The following is a 27,230-nucleotide window of genomic DNA, read 5'->3' on the forward strand; positions in this document are numbered from 1 at the left end:
AATAAGCATAGCAGAGGTGTAGATGGTGAGCTGCAGTCATATTTGTAATAGATTTTGAGGATGAAGCCAACAGGATTTGCTGACATTTAGAACATGGGATTAGATAGGTTTGGGGACAGATAGGTTTGGGAAAATACAGTTAAAAATTATTAAGATCATCCTTTCTTAGTAGTATCTGAAATAAAGGAAAGGAATATTTCATCTTATTTTGGTGTGCCTATAATGTATGTCAGGACTTCCCCAAGTGGCACTAGTGGTACAGAACACTCCTGTCAATCCAGGAGACAAAAGAGACATGGGTTTGATTCCTAAGTCAGGAAGGTATCTTGGAGGAGGGCATGGTAACCCACTCCAGTATTCTTTCCTGGAGAATCCCAAGGAGAGGAGCTGGGAAGGCTACAGTCCATGGGGTCACAAAGAGTAGGACATGACTGAAGTGACTTAGCACACAACACACATAATGTATGTTTACAGTTCGGATTTTACAATACTTGCTTGCTGCTGCTAAGTCGCTTCAATCGTGTCCAACTCTGTGCGACCCCATAGATGGCAGTCCCCTAGGCTCCTCCATCCCTGGGATTCTCCAGGAAAGAATACTGGAGTGGGTTGCCATTTCTTTTTTCAATGCATGAAAGTGAAAAGTGAAAGTGAAGTCGCTCAGTCGTGCCCAACTCTTAGTAACCCCATGGACTGCATAAACTTCCTTGATAAAGGACACTGAGGTCACTGATGGAGCCCCATCTATAGAAGTTCAATAATTTTACAGGAACATTTCAATAAGTGTCAACAACATCCACAAACACAATGTCATCATAGAGGCTGCTTTCTTCCTTTAGTAAGTCATCCTCCTCTTGGAGATTATGTATATGATTGAGAAGTCTTTGAGGGCGAGAATTAAGGGTTTTTAAAAGAGCATCACCTTCCTGAATAGTATAAATAAAACCACCTGCAACTCCCTCCACACCTTCCATGAATTCATGAGGCAAGGCACCCTCCCCAGTTGTAACGACTCTGAGAACTCCTCCTCCATCATTAACTGTCACTTTGTGGAGATTCCTTGACACCAGGCCTTGGAGGTCTTGGCTCTCCCACAGGATTGTACCTTCAAAGCTCTCAAGTAAGATGAATTGCTCCACAGGCTTGTACCACAGCTTGTTCACCTGCACACCACAGCTCAGAGGACTGAAGCGAGCATTGAAGAGGGCCTCCTCCTGTTCTGCGTGATAAAGCTTGACAGTGATGTTCCTCTGGAAACCCACATCACCGGCATCATAAAACACCCCAAGACTCATAATAATGATTGGATAGAGAACCCGGAAGCTCACGCTGACAACTCGGTCCTCAGAGAGCCCTGATGAAGTGTCTTCCAAAAGACTGAATGCTTTAATCTCCTGATTCAGAACTGGATTCATGATGTTGAGTAGCAAGTAACAATACTTGCTTAGTAAGAATCAAATGTAAAAAAAAAAAAAAAGTGTCTAAATGCCAAAGAAGACTTACAGTGTGGAACAGGCCAAGTATGGAACTATAGTAAATTTGATGGGTCTTCCACATCAGTTACTTAATTGTTTTCTTATAAAAAAAAAAAAAAAAGGGTACCCACTGATTCACTCTGACATTTTCTGCTGTTCATAGTGGTTGTACAAAATGGAAAGCAGTCCCTGAGATAGTTGGCATAAGCAGGGTCAAATGTAAATGCACACAGTGGTGACACAATTATATCATTACATAAACTACTCTAAGAAGTGATTCAAAAGCAGAGTATCTCCTGTAGCAGTATTACGTTTTCTACGTGAATTCTGAAAACTGATCTCATCATTTACTAGTGAACAGATTGTAAAAAAAAGTTATTTTTGTCTAAAATTGTTAAGATGATAATACTTTTCTTCTGTATAGTTTATTATTGGAAATTAAGTTCATTCAACATTTTTATATGCACCACCAGTTATTTTGATAAACAACCTTCAAAATCATGATGTTTAGCTTTCTCATTTGTACTCAGAAGCACTTAAAATCCTTCACTTATGTCTATATTAGATATTCTTCTTCAGTGAAACACAGTAAGTCTCTTTATATCCAGAGGGGATAGGTTCTAGGACCCCTGTAAATACCAAAATCTATAGGTACTCAAGTCCCTTATAAAACATGGTGTGGTATTTACATAAAACCCATGAACATACTTGAAACTATCTCTAGATTACTAGAGTTCAGTTCAGTCACTCAGTCATGTCTGACTCTTTGAGACCTCATGGACTGCAGCATGCCAGACCTCGCTTTCCATCACCAGCTCCTGGAGTTGACTCAAACTCATGTCGACTGAGTTGGTGTAGCCATCCTACCATCTCATCCTCTGAGTCCCCTTCTCCTCCCGCCTTCAACCTTTCCCAGCATCAGGATCTTTTCAAATGAGTCAGCTCTTCACATCAGGTGGCCAACGTATTGAAGTTTCAGCTTTGGCATCAGTCTTTCCAATGAATATTCAGGACTGATTTCCTTTAGGATGGACTGGTTGGAACTCCTTGCAGTCCAAGGGACTCTCAAGAATTTTCCAAGACCACAGTTCAAAAGCATCAATTCTTTTGCTCACTCAGCTTTCTTTATAGTACAACTCTCACGTCTACACATGACTACTGGAAAATCCATAGCTTTCACTAGATGGACTTTTGTTGGCAAAATAAACTCTTTGATTTTTAATATGCTGTTTAGTTTAATCATGACTTTTCTTCAAAGGAGTAAGCGTCTTTTAATTTCATGGCTACAGTCAGCATCTGCAGTGATTTTGGAGCCCCAAAAATAAAGTCTGACACTGTTTCCACTGTTTCCCCATCTATTTTCCATGAAGTAATGGGACCAGATGCCACGATCACAGTTTTCTGAATGTTGAGTCTTAAGCTAACTTTTTCACTCTCCTCTTTCACTTTCATCAAGAGGCTTTTTAGTTCTTCCACACTTTCTGCAATAAGGGTGGTGTTATCTGCATATCTGAGGTTATAGATATTTCTTCTGGCAATCTTGATTCCAGCTTGTGCTTCATCCAGCCTGGCATTTATCATGATGTACTCTGCATATAAGTTAAATAAGTAGGGTGACAATATACAGTCTTGACGTACTCCTTTCCAGATTTGGAACCAGTCTATTGTTCCATGTCCAGTTCTAACTGTTACTTCCTGACCTGCATACAGATTTCTCAGGAGGCAAGTCAGGTGGTCTGGTATACCCATCTCTTTCAGAATTTTCCACAGTTTATTGTGATCCACACAGTCAAAGGCTTTGGCATAGTCAATAAAGCAGAAATAGATTTTTTTTTTTTCTGGAACAATCTTGCTTTTTGATGATCCAACAGATGTTGGCAATTTGATCTCTGATTCCTCTGACTTTTCTAAATTCAGCTTGAACATCTGGAATTTCACAGTTCACGTACTGTTGAAGCTTGACTTGGAGAGCATCACTTTGAGCATCACTTTACTAGCAGGTGAGATGAGTACAATTGTGCAGTAGTTTGAGCATTCTTTGACACTGTCTTTCTTTGGGATTAGAATGAAAACTGACTTTTTCCAGTCCTGTGGACACTGCTGAGTTTTCCACATTTGCTGGTATATTGAGTGCAGCACTTTCACAGCATCATCTTTTAAGATTTGAAATAGCTCAACTGGAGTTTCATCACCTCCACTAGCTTTATTCACAGTAATGTTTCCAAAGGCCCACTTGACTTAGCATTCCAGGATGTCTGGCTCTAGGTGAGTTTTCACACCATTGTGATTATCTGGGTCATGAAGATCTTTGTTGTATAGTTCTTCTATGTATTCTTGCCACCCTTCTTAAAATCTTCTGTTTCTGTTAGATCCACACCATTTCTGTCCTTTATAGTGCCCATCTTTACATGAAATGTTCCCTTGGTATCTCTAATTTTCTTGAAGAGATCCCTAGTCTTTCCCATCCTATTGTTTTCCTCTATTTCTTTGCACTGATCACTGAAGAAAACTTTCTTAAGTCTCCTTGCTATTCTTTGGAACTCTGCATTCAAATGGATATATCTTTCCTTTTCTCCTTTGCTTTTCCTTTCTCTTCTTTTCACAACTATTTGTAAGGTCTCAGACGGCCATTTGGACTTTTCACATTTCTTTTTCTTGGGGATGGTCTTGATCCCTGCCTCCTGTGCAATATCATGAACCTCCGTCCATAGTTCTTCAGGCACTCTATCAGATCTAGTCCCTTGAATCTATTTCTCACTCCCACTGTATAATCGTAAGGGATTTGATTTAGGTCATACCTGAATGGTCTAGTGGTTTTCCCTACTTTTTTAAATTTAAGTCTGAATTTGGCAATAAGGAGTTCATGATCTGAGCCACAGTTAGCTCCCGGTCTTTTTTTTGCTGACTGCGTAGAGTTTCTCCAACTCTTGATTAGTTATTACAGATAACTATAACATATAACACAATGGAAACACTATATAAACAGCTGTAAATAGAATACAAATGTAAATAATTGCCAGTACAAGGCAAATTCAAGATTATCTCTTTAGAACTTTCTGGAATGCTGTTTTTCCCCAAATATTTTTAGTCCATGATTGGTTAAATCCACATCCACAGATGCAGAATGTGTGGATATGGAGGTAGACTGTATTGTATGTTTAACTTTAAAAATAACAACATTTATTAAGGTCTTAAACTGTCTTCTTTTTTTATTCCATTGAAATTTCTAGCTTTACCTATCTCTATAAATAAACTATGAGCTCCTTGATATCAAGGAACTTTCCATTATTCAAACTGGTTCCCAACACAAAGCACAGCACCTCAATAAATATTTATATAAAACTGCATATGATCTAAGTCTCAAAAATAAATTATATCTATGAAAGTTTTTAATTAACAAATGAACTTTGAAGCAAATGTCTTTGGTTTATATAAGGACAAAAAATAGCCTCCTGACTACCTCTGATTTCTTTTGTTTAGCACAACATTTTTGAGATGCATTGATGCTGTTGCATGAATCAGGATGATTATCTCTTTTTATTGTATTCTACTTAAGTATTCTACTTAATGGTGAAGAAATAAACATTTTAATACTGAAGTCACTGTCAATTGGCATATGCCATACTCTTGAAGGATACCAAGGAAAATGAGGAACAAACATATTTACTCCCAATAGTTCCCTAAACAATCCTTTTCTTCCCACTTTTGTCATTTTCCTTCATCTGTACCTAGAAGAGAATACTGAAGAAACCAAGTGTAAATAACAATAAATTAACTGAAAGTTCTTTCTTATAATAATATGAGCTTTGTTCTAAAACTGAAACTTGAAATATCAAGGCATCTTTTATTTCATTCATTAATTTCATCAGTTGAATTCTGTCTCTTTTAAAAGAACATTATTTCAATTAAGCATATTGTTTTAAAAGAAATTAAACATAATTTATTTTAACATATTGTTGTAATTATTCATCTCTTACAATGACTAGAGCATCACAGGACATGACCCACATACACTGTTTGCCTCTCTCAAATCATACAAACTCTAACCAGAGTGAGTTTGTGACAACGTTCTTATATTTGTGGTTACCTTAACTTTCATATTTGAAGAATGTGGCATGATTGAGAGGAGAAAATATAGACTTTAAAGCCAAGTTAGTTGTTTGTTTGTTTTCCTTTCTTTAATAATTTGTTATCTGTGTTAAGTATGGAAAATAACTCAACCATTTGACTCACCAGTTTTTATTCAGTGATATGATTTTAATTACATAGAATTGTGGTGAGAAAAAGATTAGATGTTCCTGTAAGTATTCCATCAGTAATAGTTCCTTCCTGATGACTGAGTTGTCCATTTTGTCAGATAATGGTTATTTATTTTTAGCCCTTGTCTCAACTTGTTCATTATCCAGTGCTTTTCTTTTCTCAAGAGTTTTATTAATGTAATTATATTTACTCCCTCCATAATCTCTTTCTCAAGTTCTTAATGTTGATCACACGGGTATTAAAATCTAAATAGGTAGTAAACATAAAAAAAAAAAAAAAGCTGTGCATGTTTATTCTATACACAATGGTGATGATGTTAATATCATTTAGGCTAAATACTACACAAAATTTAAAAAACTATGGCCATGGATTATAAGTAAGAAGAAATACTATTTACTAAGAATATCAAGAAAATTTTGACCTCATGGGTTAACTTCCAGTCATTATTTATGGCTCTTTAGTGTTTATTTTGAAGAAGGAAGCTAAAGATGTGTCTACAGGACAAAGTAAGCCAGGCATGATACAAACTTGCTTTTCACACCAAACTTGTTTTGTGGTAAACTGTAGTGAATATTGTAGCATTTCTTTTAAAGGCAATTTCATTCATTTGGAAAATTAGAAACAATGAACTCTTTTACACATCTTTATACAATCTATACTATATGTTCAACAAGTAGGTAGTTAAAAATATTTGCTGTTTTGAATTAAGTGAATTGGACCATAAAATTAGATTTTGCTTTGGGTTACCCAAAGAAACATTTCACTTATATGAGAAAAGTTAAATGTTTCAAACCAACTTATATTATAAACAGGATTCAGAGTTTGTGATTTATTCTAGACCTAAAAATAAATGTTCTTACTTAATTTCTCCTCAAATATGGTAAGATTTCTCAACAAAAAGCTATATATTTTTCTCTTTCAAGAACAAAATGCTGGCAATAAATATCAGGGAGGTTTATAGCTCAGTTTCAACACAAGGCTGGAGTATGTGGTGAGGGGTGGAAAATCAACTAGATAGATAGATAGATAGATAGATAGATATTGTTGTTGTTGCTCAGTCTCCCAATTGTGTCTGACTCTTTGCAACCCCATGGATTGCAGCGCCCCAGGCCTCCCTGTCCTTCACTATCTCCAGGAGTTTGCCCAAGTTCATGTTCATTGCATCAGTGATGCCATCCAGCCATCTCATCTTCTGAGGCCCTCTTCTCCTTCTGCTCTCAATCTTTCCCAGCATCAGGGACTTTTCCTATGAGTTGTCTGTTTGCATCAGATGACCAAAATATTGGAACTTCAGCTTCAGCACCAGTCCTTCCAGTGAACGTTCAGGGTTGATCTCCCTTAAGATTGACTGGTTTGATCTTGCTGTCCAGGGGAGTTTCAGGAGTCTTCTCCAGCGCCACACCTTGAAGATAGCAATTCTTTGGCATTCTGCCTTCTGTATGGTCCACCTCTCACAACCAAACGTGACCACTAGAAAGACCATAGCCTTGACTATACGAACCTTTGCCATCAGAGTAATGTCTCTGCTTTTCAACATACTGTCTAGGTTTGTCATCACTTTCCTGGCAAGAAGCAACTGTCTCCTGATTTCATGTTTGCAGTCACCATCCACAGTTATTTTGGGGCTCAAGAAAGGAAATCTGTCACTATTTCCACATTTTCCCCTTCTATTTGCCATGCAGTAATGGGGCTGCAATTTCCCACCTTGAAGGTCAGGAAGGGCGGTGGTGAGGAGATACCCCTCATCCAAGGTAAGGAACAGCAGCTGTGCTTTGTTGGAGCAGCCGTGAAGAGATAACCCACGCCCAAGGTAAAAGAAACCCAAGTAAGATGGTAGGTGTTGCAAGAGGGCATCAGAAGGCAGATACACTGAAACCATACTCACAGAAAACTAGTCAATCTAATCACACTAGGACCACAGCCTTGTCTAACTCAATGAAACAAAGCCATGCCCGTGGGGCCACCCAAGACGGGTGGGTCATGGTGGAGAGATCTGACAGGATGTGGTCCACTGGAGAAGGGAATGGCAAACCACTTCAGTATTCTTGCCTTGAGAACCCCATGAACAGTATGAAAAGGCAAAATGATAGGATACTGAAAGAGGAACTCCCCAGGTCAGTAGGTGTCCAATATGCTACTGGAGATTAGTGGAGAAATAACTCCAGAAAGAATGAAGGGATGGAGCCAAAGCAAAAAGAATACCCAGCTGTGGATGTGACTGGTGATAGAAGCAAGGTCCGATGCTGTAAAGAGCAATATTGCATAGGAACCTGGAATGTCAGGTCCATGAATCAAGGCAAATTGAAAGTGGTCAAACAAGAGATGGGAAGAGTTAATGTTGACATTCTAGGAATCAGCAAACTAAAATGGACTGGAATGGGTGAATTTAACTCAGATGACCAATATATCTACTACTGCAGGCAGGAATCCCTCAGAAGAAATGGAGTAGCCATAATGGTCAACAAAAGAGTCCAAAATGTAGTACTTGGATGAAATCTCAAAAACGACAGAATGATTTCTGTTCGTTTCCAAGGCAAATCATTCAATATCACAGTAATCCAAGTCTATGCTCCAATCAGTAATGCTGAAAAAGCTGAAGTTGAACAATTCTATGAAGACCTACAAGACCTTTTAGAACTAACACCCAAAAAAGATGTCCTTTTCATTATAGGGGACTGGAATGCAAAAGTAGGAAGTTAAGAAACACCTGGAGTAACAGGCAAATTTGGCCTTGGAATATGGAATGAAGCAAGGCAAAGACTAATAGAGTTTTGTCAAGAGAACGCACTGGTCATAGCAAACACCCTCTTCCAACAACACAAGAGAAGACTCTACACATGGACATCACCAGATGGTCAACACCAAAATCAGATTGATTATGTTCTTTGCAGTCAAAGATGGAGAAGCTCTATAAAGTCAACAACAACAACAACAAAAAGACGAGGAGCTGACTGTGGCTCAGATCATGAACTCCTTATTATCAAATTCAGACTGAAATTGAAGAAAGTAGGGAAAACCACTAGACCATTCAGGTGTGACCTAAATCAAATCCCTTATGATTATACAGTGGAAGTGAGAAATAGATTTAAGGGCCTAGATCTGATAGATAGAGTGCCTGATGAACTATGGACTGAGGTTCGTGACATTGTACAGAGGACAGGGATCGAGACCATCCCCATGGAAAAGAAATGCAAAAAAGAAAAATGGCTACAAATAGCTGTGAAAAGAAGAGAAGCAAAAAGCAAAGAAGAAAAGGAAAGATATAAGCATCGGAATGCAGAGTTCCAAAGAATAGCAAGAAGAGATAAGAAAGCCTTCCTCAGCAATCAATGCAAAGAAATAGAGGAAAACAACAGAATGGGAAAGACTAGAGATCTCTTCAAGAAAATTAGAGAAACCAAGGGAACAGTTCATGCAGAGATGGGCTTGAGAAAGGATAGAAATGGTATGGACCTAACAGAAGCAGATGATATTAAGATGAGGTGGCAAGAATACACAGAAGAACTGTACACAAAAGATCTTCACGACCCAGATAATCACGATGGTGTGATCACTCACCTGGAGCCTGACATCCTGGAATGTGAAGTCAAGTGGGCCTTAGAAAGCATCACTACGAACAAAGCTAGTGGAGGTGATGGAATTCCAGTGGAGCTATTTCAAGTCCTGAAAGATGATGCTGTGAAAGTGCTGCACTCAATATGCCAGCAAATTTGGAAAACTCAGCAGTGGCCACAGTACTGGAAGAGGTCAGTTTTCATTCCAATCCCAAAGAAAGGCAATGCCAAAGAATGCTCAAACTACTGCACAATTGCACTCATCTCACACGCTAGCAAAGTAATGCTCAAAATTCTCCAAGCCAGGCTTCAGCAATATGTGAACCCTGAACTTCCTGATGTTCACGCTGGTTTTAGAAAAGGCAGAGGAACCAGAGATCAAATTGCCAACATCCTCTGGATCATGGAAAAAGCAAGAGAGTTCCAGAAAAACATCTATTTCTGCTATTTTTTTAAAATTTATTTTTTTTTTTTTAATTTTATTTTATTTTTAAACTTTACATAATTGTATTAGTTTTGCCAAATATCAAAATGAATCCATCACAGGTATACATGTATTGACTATGCCAAAGCCTTTGACTGTGTGGATCACAATAAACTGTGGAAAATTCTGAAAGAGATGGGAATACCAGACCACCTGACCTGCCTCTTGAGAAACTTGCATGCAGGTCAGGAAGCAACAGTTAGAACTGGACATGGAACAAGAGACTGGTTCCAAATAGGAGAAGGAGTACGTCAAGTCTGTATCTTGTCACCCTGCTTATTTAACTTATATGCAGAGTACATCATGAGAAACGCTGAACTGGAAGAAACACAAGCTGAAATCAAGATTGCCAGGAGAAATATCAATAACTCAGATATATAGATGACTCCACTCTTATGGCAAAAAGTGTAGAGGAACTAAAAAGCCTCTTGATGAAAGTGAAAGTGGAGAGTGAAAAAGTTGGCTTAAAGCTCAACATTCAGAAAACTAAGATCATGGCATCTGGTCCGATCACTTCATGGCAAATAGATGGGGAAACAGTGGAAACAGTGTCAGACTTTATTTTGGGGGGCTGCAAAATCACTGTAGATGGTGACTGCTGCCGTGAAATTAAAAGACGCTTACTCCTTGGAAGGAAAGTTATGACCAACCTAGATAGCATATTCAAAAGCAGAGATGTTACTTTGCCAATTAAAGGTGTGTCTAGTCAAGGCTATGGTTTTTCCAGTGGTCATGTATGGATGTGAGAGTTGGACTGTGAAGAAGGCTGAGCGCCGAAGAATTGATGCTTTTGAATTGTGGTGTTAGAGAAGACTCTTGATAGTCCCTTGGGCTGCAAGGAGATCCAACAAGTCCATTCTGAATGAGATCAGTCCTGGGATTTCTTTGGAAGAATGATGCTAAAGCTGAAACTCCAGTACTTTGGCCACCTCATGCGAAGAGTTGACTCACTGGAAAAAACTCTGATGCTGGGAGGGATTGGGGTCAGGAGGAGAAGGGGAGAACAGAGGATGAGATGGCTGGAGGGCATCACTGGCTCTATGGATGTGAGTCTGGGTCAATTCCGGGAGTTGGTGATGGACAGAGAGGCCTGGCATGCTGCGATTCTTGGGGTCGCAAAGAGTCGGACATGACTGAGCAACTGAACTGAACTGACCTGAATGGGGCTGGATGCCATGATCTTAGTTTTTCTAATATTTTATCTGAAGCCAGCTCTTTTACTCTTCTCCTTCACCCTCATCAATAGTCTCTTTAGTTCCTCTTCACTTTCTGTCATTAGGGTGGTATGATTTGCATATCTGAGGCTGTTGATATTTCTCTTGGCTATCTTGATTCTGGCTTGTAACTCATCCAGCCTGGCATTGATATGCTCAGCCTAAAGGTTACACAATGATAACAGACAGCACTGTCATACTCCTTTCTTGATCTTGAACCAATCAGTTGTTCTGTACAGGGTTCTAGCTGTTGCTTCCTGACCTGCACAGGATTCTCAGGAGACAGGTACAATGGTCTGGTATTTGCATCTCTCTAAGAGCTTTCTAAAGTTTGTCATGATGTACAGAGTCAAAGACTTTAGTGTGTCAATGGAACAGGGATAGATGTTTTTTTCTGAAATTTCCTTGTTCTCTACAATCCAGGTAATGTTGGTAATTTGATCTCTAGTTCCTCTTCTTTTTCTAAATCCAGCTTGGGTATCTGGAAGTCCTTGGTTCTCATAATACTGAAGCCTACCATCCAAGATTTTAAATATGACCTTATTAGCATGGGAGATGAGTGCAACTATCCAATGGTTAACACATTCTTTGGTACTACCCTTCTTGGTTATTGGGATTAGGATTGAACTTTTTCAGTCCTGTGGCCACTGCTGGGTCTTCTAGATTAGCTGACATAATGAATGCAAAACCTTGATGGCATCCTCCTTCAGGGATTTTAATAGTTCTGTTGGAATTTCATTGCATCCACTAGCTTTATTAACAGCAGCGTGTCTCAAGGCCCACTTGACTTTGCACTCCAGAATGTCTGGCTCTGGGTGACTAACCACAGTATCATAGTAATCCGGTTCATTAAGATCTTTTTAATACAGTACTTCCATGTATTCTTTCCGTCTCTTTTTGATCTCTTCAGCATCTACTAGGTCTCTATCATTTTTATCCTTTATTGTGCCCGTCTTACAGCAGAATACTCTCTTGATGTTTCCAGTTTTCTTGAAGAGATCTCTAGTCTTTGTTGTTTTCTTCTATTATTAAACACTATTCATTGAAGAAGGCCTTCTTGTCCCTTCTAGCTATTCTTTGAAACTCTGCATATAATTGGATATGCCTTTCCCTCTCTCCCTTTCTACTCTCTTCTCTCTTTTTTCTTTGGGATGTTTTTGTTCCCTGCCTTCTGTACAAGATTATGGACCTCTGTCCATAGTTCTTCAGGCACACTGTTATCTAGATCTAGTCCCTTGAATCTATTTTTTATTTCTACTGCAAATTCATATGGGATTTGATTTAAGTCATAGCTGGCTGGCCTAATGGTTTTCCTGGTTTTCTTAACTTTAAGCCTGAATTGTGCTAATAAGAAGCTGATGATCTGAGCCACAGTCAGCCCCAGGTCTTGTTTTTGCTGACTGTATACAGATTCTCCATCTTCGGCTGCAAAGAATGTAATCAATTTAATTTTGGTATTTACCATTTGGTGATGTCTATGAGTAAAGCTGTCTCTTGTGTTGTTGAAAAAGAGTATTTCCTATGACTGATACACACTCTCGGCAGAATTCAATCAGCCTTTGCCCTGCTTCATTTTGTTCTCCAAGGCCAAACTTGCCTGTTACTCCAGGTATATTTTGACTTTCTACTTTTGCATTCCAATTCCTGATGATGAATAAAACATCTTTTTTAGGTGTTAGTTCTAGGAGGTCTTCTAGATCTTCACAGAACTGATCGACTTTAGCTTCTGCGGCATCAGTGGTAGGGGCATAGACTAGGATTACTCTGATGTTGAATGGCTTTCCTCGGAAATGAACCAAAATCGGGCTGTCATTTTTGAGGCTGCACCCAAGTACTGTATTTTGGACTCTTGTTGATTATGAGGGCTACTCCATTTCTTCTATGGGATTCTTGCCCCAAGTAGTAGATTATAACAGTCATCTAAATTAAATTTTCCCATTCCCATCCATTTTAGTTTGCTGATTCCAAGGATGTTGACGTTTATTTTTACCATCTCATGTTGATCTTGTCCAGTTTTCCTTGATTCATGAACCTAACATTCCAGGACTGTTATTTGCAGTATTTTGGGTTTTACTTTCATCACCAGGCGTATCAACAACTGTGCACTATATCCACTTTGGTGGATCTATATACACTAAAAGTATAGTATACATATATACACATATGTGTATATGTGTGTATATAGTATATATGTGTGTATATACTATACATATATTATACATATATGTTTTGAATATCCAAACCCCAAATTTTCATGATATGTTAATATGCAAAAATCCACATATACATGTGATGAAAACAGGGAAATTTATAGGTAGTAAGTACATGTTCTCTAGGTCTGAAAAGCACTTGAACTAGCTTGGGGGTATATTTATTTTCTATTCCAATTACGTGAGTCTGATAAGAATGTAACAAAATGTTAGCCACTTAGCTAAAGAGTTCAAAAGTTTAATCCAAGGTATGTCATTTGTGTCCCTTTTCTTGGCTTTCTATTTTGGACGTCAAATTTAAGAGAACCTTAATTTAACAATGTTAACAGCCATGTGACAAAAACACATATTTAGTAGATGAGAAAAAGCTAAGCAGAGAAAAGGATTAACAGGAGACAGAGGAGAGGGGGAGACAGAGACACATAGAGAGACTGAGAAAGGGGCTTAGTGCTGTTGAACATTACTGCCCAAGACACCCCAGAATTGCCTGTTTGTCTCTTTCTCTCCTTCAGTGTTAACAGCTAAACCAAAGAATGAAGCAAGGGTTGCTCTATTTGCTTAGTATCATTTCAGTGGGTTTCTGTCCTCTGTGTCACACACACACACAAAAGGTAGATAGATAAAAAGGTACCTAGAAAAATAGAATAAATGGAAGTAGAGTGTGAGGCTAAGATCACTGTCCAACGTTTAGAACTTTGTATATAATGGAAAGTTACATTTTTGTGATCAACTAAGAAATGCATTAATTTTAATCAACATATTCTAATAATGAATTAGAAAGTGGATTTTCAAAGTTCACATAATTCAGACTCAATATACACAAACTACATCAATCATCTGTTCATTTAACATTATCCTTGCATGTGATTAGTTCAGTTCAGTTCAGTCGCTCAGTCGTGTCCCACTCTTTGCGACCCCATGAATTGCAGCACGCCAGGCCTCCCTGTCCATCACCAACTTCCGGAGTTCACCCAGACTCACGTCCATCGACTCAGTGATGCCATCCAGCCATCTCATCCTCTGTCATCCCCTTCTCCTCCTGCCCCGAATCCCTCCCAGCATCAGAGACTTTTCCAATGAGTCAACTCTTTGCATGAGGTGGCCAAAGTCCTGGAGTTTCAGCTTTAGCATCATTCCTTCCAAAGAAATCCCAGGGCTGATCTCCTTCAGAATGGACTGGGTGGATCTCCTTGCAGTCCAAGGGACTCTCAAGAGTCTTCTCCAACACCACAGTTCAAAAGCATCAATTCTTCGGCACTCAGCCTTCATCACAGTCCAACTCTCACATCCATACATGACCACAGGAAAAACCATAGCCTTGACTAAATGGACCTTTGTTGGCAAAGTAATGTCTCTGCTTTTGAATATGCTATCTAGGTTGGTCATAACTTTCCTTCCAAGGAGTAAGCATCTTTTAATTTCATGGCTGCAGTCACTATCTACAGTGATTTTGGAGCCCAAAAATATAGTATGACACTCTTTCCACTGTTTCCCCATCTATTTCCCATGAAGTGATGGGACTGGATACAATGATCTTCGTTTTCTGAATGTTGAGCTTTAAGCCAAATTTTTCACTCTCCTCTTTCACTTTCATCAAGAGGCTTTTTAGTTCCTCTTCACTTTCTGCCATAAGGGTGGTGTCATCTGCATATCTGAGGTTATTGATATTTCTCCCAGCAATCTTGATTCCAGCTTGTGTTTCTTCCAGCCCAGTGTTTCTCATGATGTACTTTGCATATAAGTTAAATAAGCAAGGTGACAAGATACAGTCTTGACGTACTCCTTTTCCTATTTGGAACCAGTCTCTTGTTCCATGTCCAGTTCTAACTGTTGCTTCCTGACCTGTATACAAATTTCTCAAGAGGCATATCAGGTGGTCTGGTATACCCATCTCTTTCAGAATTTTCCCCAGTTTATTGTGATCCACACAGTCAAAGGCTTTGGCATAGTCAATAAAGCAGAAATAGATGTTTTTCTGGAACTCTCTTGCTTTTTCCATGATCCAGAGGATGTTGGCAATTTGATCTCTGGTTCCTCTGCCTTTTCTAAAACCAGCGTGAACATCAGGAAGTTCAGGGTTCACATATTGCTGAAGCCTGGCTTGGAGAATTTTGAGCATTACTTTACTAGCGTGTGAGATGAGTGCATTTGTGTGGTAGTTTGAGCATTCTTTGGCATTGCCTTTCTTTGGGATTGGAATGAAAACTGACTTTTTCCAGTACTGTGGCCACTGCTGAGTTTTCCAAATTTGCTGGCATATTGAGTGCAGCACTTTCACAGCATCATCTTTCAGGACTTGAAATAGCTCAACTGGAATTCCATCACCTCCACTAGCTTTGTTCGTAGTGATGCTTTCTAAGGCCCACTTGACTTTACATTCCAGAATGTCTGGCTCTAGGTCAGTGGTCACACCATCGTGATTATCTGGGTCATGAAGATCTTTTTTTGTGCAGTTCTTCTGTGTATTCTTGCCATCTCTTCTTAATACCTTCTGCTTCTCTTAGGTCCATACCATTTCTGTCTTTTATTGAACCCATCTTTGCATGAAATGTTCCTTTGGTATCTCTGATTTTCTTGACGAGATCTCTAGTCTTTCCCATTCTGTTGTTTTCCTCTATTTCTTTGCATTGATCGCTGAGGAAGGCTTTCTTATCTCTTCTTGCTATTCTTTGGAACTCTGCATTCAGATGCCTATATCTTTCCTTTTCTCCTTTGCTTTTTGCTTCTCTTCTTTTCACAGCTATTTTTAAGGCCTCTCCAGACATCCATTTTGCTTTTTTGCGTTTCTTTTCCATGGGGATGGTCTCGATCCCTGTCTTCTGTACAATGTCACGAACCTCAGTCTGTAGTTCATCAGGCACTCTATCTATCAGATCTAGGCCCTTAAATCTATTTCTCACTTCCACTGTATAATCATAAGGGATTTGATTTAGGTCATACCTGAGTGGTCTAGTGGTTTTCCCTACTTTCTTCAATTTCAGTCTGAATTTGGCAATAAGGATTTCATGATCTGAGCCACAGTCAGCTCCTGGTCTTGTTTTTGCTGACTGTATAGAGCTTCTCCATTTTTGGCTTCAAAGAATATAATCAATCTGATTTTGTTGCTGACCATCTGGTGATGTCCATGTATAGAGTCTTCTCTTGTGTTGTTGGAAGAGGGTGTTTGTTATGACCAGTGCATTTTCTTGGCAAAACTCATTAGTCTTTGCCCTGCTTCATTCTGTATTCCAAGGCCAAATTTGCCTGTTAGTCCAGGTGTTTCTTGATTTCCTACTTTTGCATTCCACTCCCCTATAATGAAAAGGATATTTTTTTTGGGTGTTTTTTCTAAAAGGTCTTGTAGGTCTTCATAGAACCGTTCATTTTCAGCTTCTTCAGCATTACTGGTTGGGGCATAGATTTGGATTACTGTGATATTGAATGGTTTGCCTTGGAAATGAACAGAGATCATTCTGTCGTTTTTGAGATTTCATCCAAGTACTGCATTTTGGACTCTTTTGTTGACCATGATGGCTAATCTGCAGTTAAAACATATTCTAGGGAAGCTCTGAATTATTAAAAAAAAAAAAAAACTAAGCAAAAAATAGCATAATTTTCCTCCTGAAGAAAAAGGAAAAAAACTTCTGAGGAAGGTTTCAAAGTTAATTTAAGCAAAACAGAATGATTTAGTGTTGAGAAATGCATTTAGGGTAAAGGAAAAACATAAGCATGAATATGTATCCTTCAGAGAGTTACATTTCAGCAAGTGAAACACTCACAAATATGAAACAAATAATAATAACTTGATATAGAACCAGAGGTAATTATAAATTCTTTTATACACTCCATGGAGTGTATATTCTAGAAAGTGTGGTGTCTTATCAAGGTAACAACTCAACAGAGCAGACTGTGATATTCCTTCATAAGGGAAAAGAGCCTGTAGGCTGTGTGGGGACAGAGAGAGGGAAGAGGAGCCTGGTGACAGTTCAGTTACTCAGCTGTCAGCAAAAATTTGGCTCTGGCCACTCACTTAATAAACCTGACTCAGCAGACCTAATCCTTGAGGAATCAGGTCCATCAATCCTAAAATCAAATGTAACAGCCATTTACTACTCCTGGAGCACTCTCTTTGCTGTATCACCAACAATCACACACTTATCCAAGACTTCCCTCCAACCATATACTGCACTCACCTAGGAAGACCTTCAAGAGAACTTATACTGTAATTGAATGGTTTAATTTCACTGAAGTTTTAGTCTATCCAGTTTCACTCCAGAACCAATTTTCTTAAATAAGGTTTTATTTGGTACAAGAAGAAGATAAAGGTGGTAGGGATTGAGATTAGAGGTATTTAGTTTTCATTGTTTACAAATGTTCTGATTGCCTATGTAGAAAACCTCAAAGGATCAACAAATGATTAAAGTCAATAACACAGTACAGCAAAGTTATACAATCTAAGCTTAATGTCTAAAAATGAGTTTTAATTTTACATATTAGGAACGATTAGAATATGATTCTGGCTGCTCGCTAGAGAATCTACCATTGGTAGAATGACCTTGTGAATTATCATCCAAACAGGGGAAATTATAATAGCAAAATGGAAATACTTGAAAATTAGCAAAAAACAACCAAAACAGACCCCAGAAAATCAAAAGGGATGGGCTTTCTATAGGTTTAAATGTGGAAGCCAGGAAAACAGAGTAGTACCAACATAATACAGATGGCTTGTACCAGGTCCTAGCAATGATACTGGTGAGAAGTAGTCAGTTACTAAATATATTTTGAAGATACAGTCAATAGAATTAAAAATAACATTTGTTTTTGAAAAAAAAATAAAGACATTCAAAGTATGAGAAGTATCTGTTACACATGTAAAAAGCAAAGGGTTTTTATCCAAATGTTAAGAAGAGCCTTAAATAAATTTAGTGACAAAGCACAATCAAAGATAAATAATAGATATTATACAAAATAGAACAACCAAAAAAGTGCTTTTTAATTAGAATGTTTAAGATCTACTCTCTTAGCAATTTCAAAAATAGGATACAGTATTATGTTACCATGCCGTACACTGTATCTCCCATCTTATCAAATATTTATGTGAAATTCTTTATATAAAAATACAATCGACCTTTGAACAATATGGGTTTGAACTATGTGGGTCAATTTATATGCATATTTTTTTCAAAAATTAAGTACTACATGGTCTGAGGTCAGCTGAGTCTGTGGATATAGAACTATGGACATGGAGGATTCACTGTAAAATTATACTCAAATTTTGGACTTCATGGGGAATGGCACCCCTAACCCACATTGTTGGAGTGCAAACTGTATATTCAACCACATTAGTAATCAGAGGGATGTACATTAAATGTTTTCGAGACATTGGATAACAGACAGTCAGGGCTGTAACCTCTAAGAGAAATGCAACAAAAGACATCTCTAAAGCTTTTCCTTAAGATGGTCTAAGATCTTCCTGCTTTATACCCACAGGCCCCAAACACAGGAGGTGGCTGCATATAAGGTACAGTAGGCTTACTGAGCTTACAGGACAACCCAGAATTCACAGAGACTGGGATATCTAGACTTGTGCAGCAGAAAATCAAAGAGGGAGTTACCCAAAGGAAGATTTTCAGGTATCTACACAGGAGTTCTCATGAGTCTCTGATCAAATCTAAGATGCATATCCAGGTACTAAGGTATTTGAACGTCATTAAATTCAAGAGAACAAAATAAGAAAGACTGAATTCTTATCATGATAAAAGCCATGAGGAATTGGCTTGTCATCTTTTAAAAGTACTCTAGGAGACCTGTCAACTTAGAACTCTAAATATACACATGCACACTCACACACACATCACACACACACACACAAACATAGATTTTTATGTGTACTCAAAACTGAAGCAACTCAATCATTAACAGCTGAAAGAGTTACAAACTGTGGAATATCTATATAATGAAATACTGCTGCTGCTGCTGCTAAGTCACTTCAGTCGTGTCCGACTCTGTGCAACCCCATAGACGGCAGCCTACCAGGCTCCTCTGTCCCCGGGATTCTCCAGGCAAGGACACTGGAGTGGATTGCCATTTCCTTCTCCAGTGCATGAAAGTGAAAAGTGAAAGTGAAGTCGCTCAGTTGTATCCTACTCTTAGCGACCCCTTGGACTGTAGCCCACCAGGCTCCTCCATCCATGGGATTTTCCAGGCAACAGTACTGGGGTGGGGTGCCATTGCCTTCTCTGAATGAAATGCTAGTTAGCAATATAAAGGAACAGGCTACTGATAACAGTACAAATAAATCTAAAAATCACACTGAGTAAAATAAACCAAGCAAACAATAGGACCCATGTATATAGTTCTATCTATGTAAAATTCTAGAAAATATAAGCTAAAATGTGGTAATAAATAATTACGAGATTTTTTGAAAACCACACAGGAATTGAAAAAAGCACAAGGAAACTTTGGGCGAGGTGATACATGTGTTCACTATATTGATTGTGATGATGGCTTCATGTCTCTATATGAATGTCAAAATTGGTCAAATCATACAACTTAAACATGTGCAGTTTATTACATGTTAATTAAATTTAATAAAGTTACAATAAAATGAAGCCAAAAATAAACATTTTTCTCCAAAAAATGTTGAAAAAAATGGACTATCAGTAAGTCTGTGTTGAAAGAAATATTATTGAAAGTTCTTCCACAAAATGAAAAGGACACACCAGATAGACAGAGGGAGCTCAACCCAGTGCTCTGTGACAACCTAGAGGGGTGAGATGGGGTGGGAGATGGGAGGGAGGTTCAAGAGGGAGGGGACATATGTATACCTGTAGCTGATTCATGTTGATATATGACAGAAACCATCAGAGAATTGTCAACAATTATCCTCCAATAAAAAATTGAAAAGAAAAATAAAAGAAACAAACAGTAGCAGAAATGGTAAATACATGATTAAATTTCTAAAAATTAAAAATAAAACAAATATGGCTGTTTAAAGTAAAAACTGTATTAATATACTGTCAGGTGTGTAACCAGTACAGAAATTAGATATATGTATGTGTGTATCAGATAATCAATTCCACTGGTTACATTTAGAGGTGCCCTAAAATGTGAAATGGGGACTATTCTCTTTACCTCAAAATCAACTAGTCATTTCTCTGGAAATTGCTGAGGAAGGACCACTTTGTGAGCAGTCAGTTGAGGGAGTAAAAGCCCATGTCCTGAAGGGGAATCCCATCAAGGTACAACAGCAACCACTATAATATTCTTATCCTTGTTATTCTTATTATTATTCTTTTGGGGATTGTAAATTCAGTTATTAAATAATTTTGGTTCATTGATGTTACATACATTATCTATTTCTAGATATAGATCAGAGAAAATCAGTGTTCACAGCTAGAAAGTGTACAATCCTTACAGTGCACTAACTATGACTTGAAATATAACCAGTTAGGAGCCACTATCTATATAATTTATGACTATAAATAAGTATTCTGAAAAGTAGGTGCATAAAATATGAAACAATAGGATTTATACCTTGATATAGTAGAAAGCATACAATGTGATGATATATCCTACAAAAATAAATCAGAACTTTTACTCACTGTTGAATGTCATTTTGTATGTCACTTATAATTTCATAGGTAATTTCATAAAAATCCTCACCTCCCTGGCAAACAGCAAATTTTGAAATCCTCTTTGTTTCGCAGGCCTCTTCAAAGACTCAGAGGCAAGTGTAAATGTATTTTACTGATTGATGTTTTGAAATCCTATGGAGCTTATTTAGAATAAGGTTTGCTAAGAAAGATACCTGGTTTAATTAAGGAATAGGTACTGCATACGAAAGCACTGGGAATGAAACATCGAATGTCTGTGTACTCTTGATAAGCACTTTTTTCATTTGTCAAATGAAGAAAGGAGGATCAGGCCTTATACTTTACTAATGGATTTTCTGTTAATAAATCCAAATCTTGAAGTAGAGAAAAACTGCAACATATCTCCATTTCTGTGATATCCATATCTATTTTCCTGTTACTTTATTCTTAAATTATACATTTGAAATGTATCCACACTTATTTATGCTTTATGCTTCGGGTTATGTTGTGTGATAAAAGGACATACTAGACTGGAAATAGAAGTATTTGTCCTTTCCCTTTTTAAAGCTACTAAAAGGTTTTCAGGAAAATGACTTTAAAATTGGCAGTCTTAATATGTACATAGTAGTTGTTTGAAGATCATATAACAAATCAAAAACTTGTATATAGTATTAGAGAAATTCAATATTGAGTCATTAGATAAGGTTATGCAATATGCATTATTTTAATTAATTTTTAACAGGTATATTTAAAAAGTATAAAGATTTTTAAAATATTATGAAAATAATACGCCATTATATTCTATCTTGCAACAAATAGTGTTTCTTTTCTCATTTTATTTTCCAGAAATAAGAACTTTACATACACTTACACAATCTACAGATATATATGTATATATGAAGACTTTTTTTCTTTCTTATTTGGAACTGACAAATGCAAGCAAATGACATTTCTTCTAAGGCCAGTTTAATGGTGATGAATTCCTTAAACTTTTGCTTATCTGGAAAACGCTTCATTTCTTCTTCAATTCTGAATGATAACTATCCTAGGTAGAGTATTCTGGGCTGGTAGGCTTTTTGTTTTTTGTTTTCCTTTTTTGCACTTTGAGTATATCATGCTACTCGCTTCTGTCTTGCACAATTACTTCTAATGCATTCCTCCTATTCTTTAACTTTTGACATTTTAATTATAATGTGTCTTGGAATGGGTCTCTGAATTGTTTATTTTTATGACACATATTTCAGTTCTTTTCAGTTGCTCAGTCATGTCTGACTCTTTCTAGCCCCATGGACTGCAGCAAACCAGGCCTCGTTGTGCAACACCAGCTCCCAGAACTTACTCAAACTCATGTCCATCAAGTTGGTGATGCCATCCAACCATCTCATCCTTTGTTATCCCCTTCTTGTCCTGCCTTCAATCTTTCCCAGCATCAAGATCTTTTCAAGTAAGTCAGTTCTTTGCATCAGGTGGCCAAACTATTGGAGTTTCAGCTTTAGCGTCATTCCTTCTAATGAACACCCAGGACTGATCTCCTTTAGAATGGACTGATTAGATCTCCTTGCAGTCCAAGGAACTCTCAAGAGTCTTCTCCAACACCACAGCTCAAAAGCATCTATTTTTCAGTGCTCAGTTTTCTTTATAGTCCAACTCTCACATACATACATGACTACAGGAGAAACCATAGCCTTGACTAGACAGACCTTTGTTGGCAAAGTAATGTCTCTGCTTTTTAATACGCTGTCTAGGTTGCTCATAACTTTTCTTCCAAGGAGCAAGCATCTTTTAATTTTATGGCTGCAATCACCATCAGAAGTGATTTTGGAGCCCAAAAATAAAGTCTGTCACTGTTTTCACTGTTGCCCATCTATTTGCCATGAAGTGATGGGACTGGATGCCATGATATTAGTTTCCTGAATGTTGAGTTTTAAGCCAACTTTTTTACTCTCATCAAGAGGCTCTTTAGTTCTTCTTTGCTTTCTGCCATAATGGTGGTGTCATCTGCATATCTGAGGTTACTGATATTTCTCACAGCAATTTTAATTCCATCTGGTGCTTCATCCAGGCTGGCACTTCACATGATGTACTCTGTATATAAGTTAAATAAGCAGGGTGACAGTATACAGCCTTGATATATTCCTTTCCTGATTTGGACTCAGTCTGCTGTTCCATTTCTGGTTCTAACTGTTGCTTCTTGACCTGCATACAAGTTTCTCTGGAGGCAGGTCACATGGCCTGGTATTCCCATCTCTTGAAGAATTTTCCATAGTTTTTTGTGATCCACACAGTCAAAGACTTTGGCATAGTCAATAAAGCAGAAATAGATGCTTTCTGGAATTCTCTTGCTTTGTGATTATCCAGTGGATGTTGGCAATTTGATCTCTGCTTCCTCTGCCTTTTCTAAATCCAGCTGGAACATCTGGAATTTCACAGTTCACATACTGTTGAAGCTTGGTTTGGAGTATTTTGAGTGTTACTTTACTAGCAGGTGAGATGTGTGCAGTTGTGCAGTTGTTTAAGCATTCTTTGGCATTGCCTTTCTTTGGGATTAGAATGAAAACTGACATTTTCCAGTCCTGTGGATACTGCTGAGTTTTCCACATTTGCTGGCATGTTGAGTGCAGCACTTTCACAGTGTCATCTTTTAGGATTTGAAATAGCTCAACTGGAATTTCATAACCTCCACTAGCTTTGTTCATAGTGATGCTTCCTAAGGCCCACTTGACTTTGCATTCCAGAGTATCTGGCTCTAGGTGAGCGATCACAGCATCATGATTATCTGGGTTGTGAAGATCTTTTTATATACTTCTTCTGTGTACTTGTGCCACCTCTTCTTAATATCTTCTGCTTCTGTTAAGTCCATATTATTTCTGTCCTATATTGTGCCCATCTTTGCATGAAATATTCCCTTGGTATCTCTGATTTTCTTGAAGAGATCTCTAGTCTTTCCCATCTATTGTTTTCCTCTATTTTTTTGCATTGATCTGAGGAAGTCTTTGCATTGCACTGAGGAAGGCTTTCTTATCTCTCCTTGATATTCGTTGGGACTCTGCATTCAAATGGGTATATCTTTCTTTTTCTCCTTTGCCTCTAGCTTCTCTTCTTTTCTCAGTGTTTGTTAGGCCTCCTCAGACAACCATTTTGCCTTTTTGCATTTCTTTTTCTTGGGGATGGTCTTGACCACTGCCTCTTGTACAATGTCACGAACCTCTGTCAATAGTTCTTCATGCAGTCTGTCTATCAGATCTAATCCTTTGAATCTATTTGTCATTTCCACTGTATAATCATAAGGGATTTGATTTAGGTCATACCTGAATGATCTAGTGGTTTTCCCTACTTTCTTCAATTTCAGTCTGAATTTGGCAATGAGGAGAAACCTGTTTAGATGTAGATTAGACACATATTTAGATTTATTTTTATATTTAATAATTATTTTTTGTGCAATACATTTGTTATAAATATTTTCAAGTATATTTTGTGTTTTATTTGCCATGTAGAATTTTAACATTTTGTTGTGGTATTTTCAGCCTTTCTTCCTAAACACTTTTTTGTGTCATTTAAGAAGTATTTTGAAAATTATTTTAATCATCTGGGTTCTTTCATACTAATACAAGGCTTTGTTTATGTTATATATGAATTCCATCAGGATTTAAATATATTGTGTGCTTATCTTCATACTTTGATTCTCTCAATTGACTGTGGTGTTCTAAATGGTAGAATCTTTACAAAGATCTCCCCAAATGATATTGGTGCTCTTTTATTTTTAATCTAGTTATGCTTTAGTGCTTCAGAGTTCATTGGAACAGTATTTTTCAAGGAAGAGTTTTTATGAAATTTTCTTGTTTCTTATGAAGCAAATCTTTTAATCTAAAATTTAAATTCAACATGATTATTGTACTTCAAATTTCTTTTGTTGGCCTGCTGTTTCTTCCTTATACACATTTTCATTGTGAATGAAGTTCTGGTTATCTCTTGAGTTTTTTTTTTTTTTCAAAACCAACTGCTGTTAAAATATTCCTATCAAGTCTTATGCTAGAAGTTAGTTGGCATCTTCCTACCTATGAAAGCATTCCCTGGGTCCACTGTTTTCACTGTTTTAACATGAGTAGATGACTAGAGTTATTCCCTTGTAGCTCAGTCAGTAAATAATCTGCCTCCAGTTCAGGAGACCTGGGTTCAATTACTGGGTCAGGATAATCCCTTGGAGAAGGAAATGGCAACCCACTCCAGTACTCTTGTCTGGGAAATCCTATGGACAGAGGAGCCTGGGCCAGCTACAGCCCATGGGGTTGGAGGAATCGGACACAACTTAGCAACTAAAACACCACAATGACTAGAGTAGGGCTAATTTTTTTTTTTTTTCCCTTTCCCTAGAAATGACCACCAGAGTCCAACAGGCAGACTATTTAAGTTTAGTTGTGCTAATTGCCTTATATGTGAACTGTGAACTTCCTGATGTTTAAGCTGGTTTTAGAAAAGGCAGAGGAACCAGAGATCAAATTGCCAACATCTGCTGGATCATGGAAAAAGCAAGAGAGTTCCAGAAAAACACCTATTTCTGCTTTATTGACTATGCCAAAGCCTTTGACTGTGTGGATCACAATAAACCGTGGGAAATTCTGAAAGAGATGGGAATACCAGACCACCTGACCTGCCTCTTGAGAAATTTGTATGCAGGTCAGTAAGCAACAGTTAGAACTGTACATCAGACTGCTTCCCAATAGGAAAAAGGAGTACATCAAGGCTGTATATTGTCACCCTGCTTATTTAACTTATATGCAGAGTACATCATGAGAAACTCTGGACTGGAAGAAACACAAGCTGGAATCAAGATTGCTGGGAGAAATCTCAATAACCTCAGATATGCAGATGACACCACCCTTATGGAAGAAAGTGAAGAGGAACTAAAAAGCCTCTTGATGAAAGTGAAGGTGGAGAGTGAAAAAGTTGGCTTAAATCTCAACATTGAGAAGACGAAGATCATGGCATCTGGTCCCATCAGTTTATGGGAAACAGATGGGGAAACAGTGGAAACAGTGTTAGACTTTATTTTTGGGGCTCCAAAATCACTGTAGATGGAGATTGCAGCCATGAAATTAAAAGACACTTACTCCTTGGAAGAAAAGTTATGTCCAACCTAGATAGCATATTCAAAAGCAGAGACATTACTTTGCCAACAAAGGTCCATCTAGTCAAGGCTATGGGTTTTCCTGTGGTCATGCATGGATGTGAGAGTTGGCCTGTGAAGAAGGTTAAGCGCCAAAGAATTGATGCTTTTTTTTTTTAATTTATTTTTTTATTTTATTATTTAACTTTACAATATTGTATTGGTTTTGCCATATATCAATATGAATCCACCACAAGTATACCCATGTTCCCCATCCTGAACCCTCCTTCCTCCTCCCTCCCCGTACCATCCCTCTGGGTCGTTCCAGAATGGATGCTTTTGAACTGTAGTGTTGGAGAAGACTCTTGAGAATCTCTTGGACTGCAAGGAGATCCAACCAGTCCATTATGAAGGAGACCAGCCCTGGGATTTCTTTGGAAGGAATGATGCTAAAGCTGAAACTCCAGTACTCTGTCCACCTCATGCAAAGAGTTGACTCATTGGAAAAGACTCTGATGCTGGGAGGGATTGGGGGCAGGAGGAGAAGGGGACGATAGAGGATGAGATGGCTGGATGGCATCACCAACTCGATGGACATGAGTCTGAGTGATCTCCGGGAGTTGGTGATGGACAGGGAGGCCTGGTGTGCTGCAATTCATGGGGTCACAAAGTGTCGGATACGACTGAGTGACAGAATTGAACTAAACTGATGAGTTCAGAAACTTTAAGTCTGTGAGTTTAATCACTTTCTCATGGGGCTTTCAGGTAACAGTCCATTTTAGCAGAACTAGTGCAAAATCCTCACTTCTATAACTCAAAACTCTTTCCTTTTAACCTTCATAGCCCTAGGTAGTATACAAGGGGAAAGAAGGGGAATCTTCTCCGAGCATGAAGGAGTACAGATGCATTCATGTCCCTCCTTTACAACCCCCTTCTCACTATATTTTCTACCAAGTTAGGGACTGATAAATATCCTTGTCTAAAAGTGGGATAATCAGTGGGCTTGTGAGACTAAATCTTTGCTTTGGAAAAAGAACACAGTGAGACACAGTGTAGTTAACTATGGAGCACCAAGAGACCAGTGGAAGACTATATTTCTCTGTCCCCATTCAGTTTTATAATGTATAGTTTATAGTTCTGTTTCCCCCACTTCCCGAGTCGAATGAGCAAATCTTAAATTATCCTGCATATGCTCACAAAAGGTTATGTGGTAGCTAAATGAAATCCAAGAAACATTGTGCAAAACACCAACCAAGATCTGAAAGAAGACAATGAGAAAAACCCTCAATAAATGTTCCCATACATTCAGACTGAACCCTGAAAGAAACTAATGACCAAAAATCCATGAGAAAGCCAAT

At 38.0% G+C, this 27,230-nt stretch overlaps 1 pseudogene; it reads right to left on the bottom strand.

Annotated features, from left to right (window-relative positions):
• Window positions 1-674: 674 nt before the first annotated feature.
• The window catches only part of LOC133254342 (UDP-GalNAc:beta-1,3-N-acetylgalactosaminyltransferase 2-like), a 77,092-nt pseudogene continuing 50,536 nt past the window's right edge, over window positions 675-27,230 (bottom strand).

This window comes from Bos javanicus, chromosome 9 (genome assembly GCF_032452875.1).
Source record: "Bos javanicus breed banteng chromosome 9, ARS-OSU_banteng_1.0, whole genome shotgun sequence".
Taxonomy (NCBI): Eukaryota; Metazoa; Chordata; class Mammalia; order Artiodactyla; family Bovidae; genus Bos; species Bos javanicus.